The sequence below is a fragment of the Grammomys surdaster genome, unplaced genomic scaffold (assembly GCF_004785775.1).
Source record: "Grammomys surdaster isolate TR1022 unplaced genomic scaffold, NIH_TR_1.0 238, whole genome shotgun sequence".
NCBI classification, from domain to species: Eukaryota; Metazoa; Chordata; class Mammalia; order Rodentia; family Muridae; genus Grammomys; species Grammomys surdaster.
In genome coordinates, this window is record NW_021604683.1 from 34,619 (window position 1) to 44,965 (window position 10,347).

The 10,347-nt window shown below is 41.6% G+C and overlaps 2 pseudogenes; one reads left to right on the forward strand and one right to left on the reverse strand.

Moving 5' to 3' along the window:
- Window positions 1-10,347, forward strand: part of LOC114626603 — an 89,260-nt pseudogene that overhangs the window by 16,033 nt on the left and 62,880 nt on the right.
- LOC114626579 lies at window positions 6,122-6,461 on the reverse strand (annotated as a pseudogene).

A 10,347-nucleotide genomic window follows, 5' to 3' on the forward strand; every position in this document is an offset into this window, starting at 1 on the left:
CCTGAATCCTTGTGACTCCCAGAGTCTGACCCAGCATCTAAGAACATGTAAGCTTTGGACCTAGTCCTCTCAGCTCATCTGTACCAGATTTGCAGCTTAATCTTCATGTGGGTACTGAACAACTGGAACAGAGGCTACCCCAAAAGCTGTTGCCTGTACTTGAGATATATTCTACTACCTGTGTTGCCTTTTCTGGCCTCGGTGAGAGAGGAAGTGACTAGCCTGGCAGAGACTAGGATTGCCAGGGTGGGGTAGGGATACCCATGTGATCCCAAAGGCTCAAAGGAAAAAAGGAGAGAAGAGAGAAAAATGAAAGATTGTGGAAGGGTGTGAATGGGAGGGGGCACTGATTGGGATATAAAAGAAACAATTAAAAAATTAAATTTAAAAGTGGGATTTGTTTCTACAATGGAATACTACACACTTATTAAAAATAACAATGACAAATGTATGGGAGTATAAATTATCGCCCTGTGTAAGGTAACACAGAGTAAAGATATGCAGAGTATGTACTCACTTATAAGTCGATTTTACCCACAAAGTACTGGAAAACCAGGGGACAATTCACACACCTAAAATATGCTAAACTACAAAGAAGGATCAAGGGAGGATAATTGAAACACACTCAGAAGGTGGGATAGCAGTCTTCAGAAGTAGAAGGGGGGGGATGTGTGGGAGAGGGGAAGGTGAGGGGAATGTTGGAAGAACCTTGGTGCCAAGAGGAGGTGGAGAGAGTAAATGAGAATCAGCAGCAGGCATGGGAAGGGCATTTTTAGGATGTGTCATAGGCCTGGAATGGGGAAGGCTCTATGGAAGTGAGTCTATGATTGAGATTGTAGCTGAGACTCACTCCAAGTAGTATGTGAAATGGAGCCTGAAGTGATGACTCCTGTAATGAGACAGGACTCCCAGGGAAAGAATGGTGATACTACTCCATCTACAAAACCTTACCTAAAGGAGGAGCAGGGATAATGAAGGCTTGGTGTCTGAGGGAATTGCCTATCAATGACTGTCCCAACTTCAGACATATCCCATTGACTGGAATCATTCCTAAACACTATAAATGTTACTCTGCTATGCTTATAGACAGAAGCCTAGCACAATTCTTCCTCTAAGAGGCAGCAGACAGTAGCTGTCCAAATAGAAGCTGAGACTCACCACCAAAAACTAGATCGAGCTGGAGGAGTCCCATGGAAAATTTGCAGGATGGAATGAGTAATATGAAGGGGAAGAAAACTTCACAAGTAGACCTACAGAATCAACTGACTTCAATCATTAAGGGTTTCCTGAGACTTAACCACAAACCAAAGATCATTCATTGGCTGTACCTATGCCACCACCCAGAAACATGTGCAGCATATGTGCAGTTTGGAGCTTGTTATCAGCAAGATTCTCCAACAACTGGAACAGAGACAGTCCCTGACTCTGTTTCCTGTCTGTGGAGTCCGTTCTCCTAACTCTCTTGGATGCAATTCTGGAAACCTGACCTTGATCACTGTATAATGAAGGCTAAGTAGACACCTCAATGTTGTCATTCATCTTCCATATATTTTTCTTGGCTTAAAATCACATACACATTATACACACACACACACACACACACACACACTCAGAGACACACAGACACACTCACATACAGATACACACGTAACAGAAATGCTTATTAAAAATACATCTTTTTGCTGTTACATCATTGAGCATCTCTAGATAATCCCATTAGAGAGAATACTTCAGGATGAAGTACCAAATGGTAACTAATGGTGTGGAGAGCTTTGGGGCTACTTGGCAGGAATCTGATATTGGCCAAGGACAAGGAAATGGGCTTTAGGCAGAAATCTGACATTGGGCCATGACAGGAAAGTAAGTTCAGGCAGGAATCTAAATCTTAGGCTAGAACAAAGATGTAGGCTTCAGGCAAGAATCTGACTTTGGGCTAGGATAGGGATGTAGGCTCAGATATTTTGGTCATCCTGATAAGCCCTTAGAAACAGTGATCATTGGAGGGATCATGGGAATTTGCTTATTGTCTTGGTTGTTCCTTGACTATTTGCATTTACTGTATTGCTAGTTCCTCAACCTAGAACTGACCTAAATATTTGCATGTAGAAAATGGTATAAAAGCAAAATGGGAAAAAATAAAGCTGCCCTAAGCTTCAAAACTTGCTGGGGTCACACTACAGTGTTTTCTAATCCTCTTTTTTTTTCAACCCTTACTCATGCGCTGAAGGACATGTTGACTGACTGAGCTGGCGAGGCCATAATGGGAACATAAAGAAGCATGGGACATCATTAGGTATATGCATATCGAAGTATTTTATGATTGCTATATCCTCTTTTATTAAGCATTTTAACATTGTTAAAATATGTTGACAAAACAGGAAACATTAGGGTGCATCTACTATGCTATAATTTGTATTCAATAGGCTGACACATGAGAATCTAGAGATGAAGTATATCCTTGAGTAAAGAGTTGCATCCAAGTCATGATACATAACAAATGACATCTGAAGAGAATTTGTAGCACTTGTATTGCCACATCTCATGTAATCTCATACCCCACTAAAGCCATATGACAAACTAAACTCTTTTATTAGTTGCTTTAGACATTGGGTTTTAGCACAGCAACAGAAAACACATTAATACACAGCCATAAAGTATGACATTTGGTGGAGAAATTTTATGTAATTGAAAAGAAAAAAGAATACAATTTCAAACAAAATATAGCTGGGCAGTGGTGGCACAAACCTTTAATCCAAGCAATTGGGAGGCAGAGGCAGGTAGATTTCTGAGTTCGAGGCCAGCCTGGTCTACAGAGTGACTTCTAGGACAGACAGGGATACACAGAGAAATGCTATCTCAAAAAAAAATCATCTCTCTATCTCTCTATCTCTCTATCTCCTATCTATCTATCTATCTATCTATCTATCTACCTATCTATCTATTGATAGATATCGTAGGCCGATATGGAGTTCTACAACCATTTGCAGATGCTATAAAACTATTTATAAAAGAACCAATACGCCCCTTACATCTTCCATATCATTATTTATCATTGCACCAACTCTATCCCTCTCCCTGGCCCTCAGCCTATGAATTCCATTACCAATACCCCACCCACTAATCAACCTAAACCTAGGAATTTTATTTATTCTAGCTACATCAAGCCTCTCAGTATATTCCATTTTATGATCTGGGTGAGCCTCCAACTCAAAATACTCACTATTTGGCGCTCTACGAGCAGTGACCCAAACAATCTCCTATGAAGTAACAATAGCTATTATCCTCCTATCAGTTCTACTAATAAGCGGCTCATTCTTCCTACAAATACTCATTACCACCCAAGAACAAATATGACTGACTATCCCAACCTGACCTATAGCCATAATATGATTCATCTCAACCCTAGCAGAAACAAACCGAGCTCCATTCGACCTAACAGAAGGAGAATCAGAATTAGTATCTGGATTCAACATTGAATATGCCGCTGGCCCATTTGCACTATTCTTTATAGCCGAGTATACCAACATTATCCTAATAAATGCCTTAACAATTATCATCTTCTTAGACCCACTACACAACATAATCTCACCAGAACTCTACTCAATCAACTTTATAACAGAAACACTAGCCCTCTCAACCGTATTTTTATGAATTTGAGCATCATACCCATGATTCCGCTACGACCAACTCATACACCTTCTATGAAAAGTTTTTTTACCATTAACACTAGCATTCTGCACACGACACATTTCTCTTCCTATCTTCATAGCAAGCATCCCTTCCTACCTATAGAAATATGTCTGATAAAAGAGTTACTTTGGTAGAGTAAATCATAGAGGTTTAAACCCTCTTATTTCTAGGACAATAGGAATTGAACCTACCCCTAAGAATTCAAAATTCTCCGTGTTACCTACACACCTCATCCTAACTTAGTAAGGTCAGCTAATTAAGCTATCGGGCCCATACCCCAAAAATGTTGGTTTAAGCCCTTCCTGTACCAATAAACCCTATCACCATTATCATTATTTACTTCACTATACTTATAGGCCCCATAATTACCATAGCCAGCTCCAACCTAATACTCATATGAGTAGGCCTAGAAATAAGCCTTCTAGCCATTATCCCACTACTAATTAATAAAAAAAACCCACGATCAACCGAAGCTGCAACAAAATACTTCATCACACAAGCAACAGCCTCAGTAATCCTTTTACTTACCATTGTATTAAACTATAAACAACTAGGCACATGAACATTCCAGCAAGAAACGAACAGCACTCTACTCAACATAACGTTAATTTCTCTATCAATGAAGCTTCGACTAGCCCCATTTCACTACTGACTTCCCGAAGTCATAGATAGATAGATAGATAGATAGATAGATAGATAGATAGATAGATAGACATCACATTATACAGCTTGAATAGATTGTTGAGACACATATTTTTTCTGAAAAATAATCTTGTATGTTGGCTATAGATCGTACCAAATCTTTTATAGTTATAGATGCCCTTCAGTGTGGTTCCTTATGCCCTCAAAGACTTCTGTGACGTGCAAAGAAGTTAAGATTGATCATACATTGAACATAATACTCTTGTATAAAGGAACCTTAAATTGCAAAATATTTCCACACTGACTTCAAATATGGGTTCTTCTGCAGTATGGCCTTTCTCATGGTATTTGGGAATATGACTGCATGCAAATGATTTACCAATTGTTTACTCAGAGGATTTCTGTCCAGTATGTGTTATGTATTTGTGGATAACTGTTGTATAAAGGGCTTATCATATTAATTTCATTGGTAGGGCTTCTCTCCAATATAGTTATTTTCTTATTTGTTGAAAAATGAGTCATAGGCCAATATTGGGTGTTTTAGTAATGGGTTAATTTCCTCTGCTCCCTGACAGTGGCTGTGCAAGTCTACCAATTAGCACCATCTGAGGACAGGAATGCACATCATCACAAATGCATGGTTCTTGGGCAATTTGTGAACTGATTTAAAACAAGTAGCATTAGAACCAATTCAAAATATTTCATCAGTTTCTTCCAGCATCAGGATGTAGGTAGCTGGAAAAACATGTCATCTCAGCATCTCCACCAATGAATCTTGTCAAAGGGGCACATTCTGCAATATATGAATCTTACAACAAGGATTTCAGTACTATTAAGATATTCCTATGGGTTGTGCAAGGTGCACCATTCAGTTAAGAATGAATTTTTCGTCTGGTTTGAACAGGTGCAAGAATACTATCCTTTCAAGTTAATTTGATCAATAAGCAATTATAATGAATCTTCATTTATGCCACAGGAATGATGACATGTTGAATCTTTTTTTTTTCCTGAAAACAAGTTTTATTTAAATAAGGATTTAAATACATTACATAACATTAAAACTGGAGGGGAAAAGAAAACCAAAAGACCAGTTTGTTCCTTCACATGGCACGGTGACTCGTATTGAGTTGAAGACTCTACAGCTTGCCACACGACCAATGGCACTAGCTTGGCATGTGTTCCCTTGTCATAAGTTTAACTGGCACCAGGCTGGCCTCACCCTTCATATTTCAACATCCCTTGGCTAGGATAGATCTGCTTAAAAAAGACTGCCCTGGTGATGAGCTAGGTGTCCATGACTTCTCTGGAAATGCGGCTTTCTGATTTCTGCCTACCTGGTCAGACATGATGGGTTCTTTTTAAGGCTAGAGAATCCCTCTAGTGACATAGATGGGGCAGTGTTACCCATACTCTCGGTCACCTGTACTGTTCAAGTGATAACATTCTCCTAGGGTGGGGAGACTCTGTAGATGGAGCCCCAAGGAACCTCTGGTCAGACATAGTCTCCTGTGATCTTGGGGTTCGTGGCTGAAACCTTATTGCTTTGTTTCAGGGTGGACACTGCCAGGGCTTACTGCTTAACCTGATTAAATGAGGGACTTCAAGACTGCACACCATGGTTCTTTTCAGTTTATTGCATGAAGGAGTTACACTAGTCCAAGCTAAAAGCAGACCCCAAATGATTACAATATACAAGCTGTGAAGTTTTTAAACTTGTGACAAGTGACAGAAGGGAAATTATACTCATTGCAAGGAAATCCTCACTTAAGCTTCTAAGAGCCACAAGCACTTAAAGCCCATGAACCTTCAGCTGGTCGTCCTTAGCCAGTCCAGTCTCTATCAGGAACTGGCATATGTTCTTTCACTGATGACTGTAGCTGAATTACTTCTCCATATTCTGGATGCTTAATTACAGTACCATTGCAGGCAATTTTATTCTTAAATGCCTTCACTAGTTTCTTTTTATCGCAATCATCAGTGATCCCTTGGACAGTTGTGAGGGTCTTCCTGCCATTTCTCTGTTGAATTCTTATATGGATATAATCCTCAGTGCCAGCAGGAAGCAGGTCATCATCCTTCCTTGCATCAGCAAAGGGGTCGAAAGAGTGGAGGTTTTGGATAGCGGACATACAATACGATTCCTTTTCCTCGGTGGAAATGGCCTGCAGAAGGCGTCTTTGGGAAAAGGTGGGTGGGGGGGGGTGGTCACGGAGCATGGGGAAGCGAGGGGGCTCCAGGGGGAGGCAACTGAGTCCTCGGCGGCAGCTCAGTGACTGGGGCGACATGTTGAATCTTAAGTGTTCCATAAACAACAGTATGAAGTGTCTATGTCTCTCTGAAGATTTGGCTAGAGATTTTTTTCTGTCTAGGCTAGTTATACAGCTGTTCCCATGTGGAGGAATAAGCAAATCATGTTTCCCGATTGTTTAATTTTCTGAAACTTTTTTTTCCTTTAGCCAACATTTTCAGGGGGACTTCCCCTGTCATATACGATCCAAATCAGTCTGAAAGGGGTCCAAAGCCTTTTCTTCTTTCCTACTAGCACAAATATAGAGCCTCTCTCCCATAATAGCATTTCCTTGTTCCAGTAACACAAAATCATCAGTGGTGTAGATTGATTCAATTGGCAGCTTCCCTTCTCTTCAAGATTGCCCTATTTTAATCTCTATTCTAGAGGATTTTTAATATCATAACCACCAAACTTATTTATTTATCTATTTATTTATTTATGCATTCATAAATGATCCCTTCTATGGAGATTAATATCTCTATGGATATATATCCTTTCCCTTTATATAACTTGAACAAACATCTTTTCCTATATATTTAACTTCAATTAAATTCCGTTCTACTAACTGTATCTAAGACTATTTCCAGGCTCTTAACTTGGCCATATCTGATCAAGTAATACCAGCATTGCTGTGTTACCCACAGTCAAAGACCCAAATGCCTGCTCTGGCATCAACTTTTAAATTATTCTTTAAAGTATTTTTCCCATTCATTCTCCATTGTGTAGAGATTAATACCTCTATTATTATTTGTTGACATAAGGTACCTCTATCTTCATGCCTTTGTTTCTTACATTTCAGATCAAAGGCCTGGATTACTTTATTCCATGTAGACTCACAAACACTTAAACAATTACCATTGTATCTCTTATATCCTGAAAAACATTTGAACAAATCTCATCCATCTCTCCTTTCTTTATCTGATTATAGCTGGCAGTCAGCCTCTTCCATCTACCTTTGTCTCTGCTTTCTGAGAGGCCTGTTTCTTCAGACAGAACCTCAGAACTCAAACAGTTTGAGACAGCCAGAAACCTTTGAGGAGGGTTCAAAATAAATCCTTACTGAAAGAAGCCAGAGGAAGCAGAGCTTCCAGGAGCTCTAACCTGGGCAGTATATTGGGTAAGGAGACAGCAACACCTGCCCCAAACAGGGAGTAACTGGGACCCACTGGGAAAAAGGGAATTCACTCCTGGCCTGGAGCACTGGCTCCTTCTGGTCTCCACCTGAGCACTGAGCAGATCTTGGGCCTCAGCTCTAAGCCCAGTAACAACACACAGGCCACACAGTTCTGACACAACCAAGATAATAGGAAAGAAAGGTGCCAGAAGCCAGGACCCTCCTCCTTACCCTCACCCTCTACCTTTCCCCACCTGCACAATGTCCCCTGCAGCTTGGCAATCACAAGATCCTGCTTGGCAACTGCAGATAGACTCAAAGCAGTGTACCATATCTTCTGAAGAATAGCAGGTAGACCATAACTCAAGCAGTGTACCATATCTTCTGAAGAATAGCAGGGAGACCATAACTCAAGCAGTGTACCATATCTTCTGAAGAATAGCAGGTAGATCATAATTCAAGGGAGTGTACTGTGTAGACCATGACATGTTTCAAGGCACAGGCCAAGAAGATTCTGTACTTTTCCACTACCTAGCCCCTCTTACCCTCTCCCCTTGTAAAGCATACTATAAAAAAACATTTCACGTTCAATTACATGACTCTTGACAAGCAACTGTTTGCTTGAGTCCTTTCCTTCTCTCGCCCGTTCTTCTTTCAGGTTGCAGTCCTCCTCTCCCCCACGAATAACTAGGACCCGCTGGTCGGGTCAAGTGGCGCCCAGAAGTGGAGCTCGAGGAACGGACCCCTCCAGACGGATCCTCATTGAGAAGTGGCCACGACATCAAGATTGAGTGAGACAGAGATCGTCACCCGCGACCTGTCATCCTCGGGTAAGTTTCATTTTTATTTCGTCCCATAAAGAATGGGCCATTCTTTGTCTAAGGAGGCATCCTTCATAAAGGAACTCAAGCATGCACTCAGAGAGAGGGGAATAAGGGTTAAGAAAAAGGATCTTATAAGTTTTTTTTTTTTTTATTGATGAGAAGTGTCCTTGGTTCATGATTGATGGTCCTACCATCCATCCCAAGAAATGGCATAAGGGAGGTCGTGAATTAAATGAAAAAATTAAAACTGAAGGTGATGCGACTGTTTCTGCAACAATCTTTTCCTTTTGGGGCATTATTAGAGATATTATTGAGGATGCAGATAAAGATACAGGGAAACAACAACTTTTATCCATTGCTGAATTTTGCTTGTCACAATCTCGGCTTAATTATACCTGCCCATCTCATCAGCCCTCTAGGCCTCTGTCTCAAGCTTCTGTTTCTTTCACTCTTATAGATATTCCTCCTGAACAGGTCCCCCCTCCTTCTGATCCGCCTCGCCTTTATCCAGATTTATCTTCTCCTGATTCCTCTCCACTGGTCTCTCAGCCTCCATCTTATAATTCTTCAGCAGTTTCTGACTCACAGACTCCCTCCCCCACTCACTTTTGCAATCCTGTATTGCAAAAATCTTCCCCCTGTCCTGCTGCTAAGCGTCATTTTTCTTCTTCTCTGCCGTTCTCTCGACAGACTCCCCCGGCTGCTCTCTCCAAGCCAGAGCCTCTGGAATCCGATGATGCTGTAATCCTTGAAAAGTACAGCCAGGCGGTGGTGGTGCAGGCCTTTAATCCCAGCACTTGGGAAGCAGAGGCAGGCAGATTTCTGAGTTCGAGGCCAGCCTGGTCTACAGAGTGAGTTCCAGGACAGCCAGGGCTACACAGAGAAACCCTGTCTCGAAAAACAAAAACAAAAACAAAAAAAAGGAAAAGTACAGCCCTGACTGGTCTCTTACGGCACCTTCTGTTCCTTCTTCCACGCTTACCTTTCCAACTTTCCCTGCCACTTTGCCTAACTCTCTTTCTGACATCCGAGATCGGCTCTCTTTTCAAGTTTGTGAACTGATGGACATTCTCCACCTTCAAAAACAAATCTCCCACCTCTCAGTCCTTTGTTCTTCCTCTTTTCCTTCACAAGACTCCCTGCATTTAGCCTTTCCTGTAACCTGATCCCAGGCCCCCTCTTCACAGACACCTGCAGCTGCAGTTTCTGACTTGGAGTCTCGACAAACCCCACTGCTTCCTCCTGCTACGTGGTTGGGTGGTGTTCGGCGTCCCTCCCCCTCTTCCGCACCTGCTGTACCCCCACCTTCTCGTCTTGCTCCTGCTTCGTCCCTCCCGCAGGCCCTCTCGGACACCCCGCCTCCAGTCTGAGACTGAGGCTGATTCCTCTGAGAACGAGCCCAATTCAGATATTGAAAACGAAAGCGATCAGGATGATTCTACAAGTGATCCCACAGTTTTCAAAAAACTTCATTTTAAACATCTTGAGAAGCTGAATTTTGCTGTTAGGAATTATGGCCCTAATGCCCCCTTTACTCTTTCCCTTCTTGAGAGTCTTGGCGGGGGGGGGGGCAGGTATTTAACTCCTAATGAATGGCTCACTGTAGCCCAGTCCGTTCTGACTCAGACACAGTTTTTTTCTTGACAGGCAGATTGGGCTGATCGCTGTCGCTCTTAGTTCTGCTGACCTTGCTTCAGAATAAGGTGGAAGAGTGAGCAAAGAAGATTCTTATATTAACCTCAGGTTTTCATATACACACACACTACACACACACCATGCACACACAC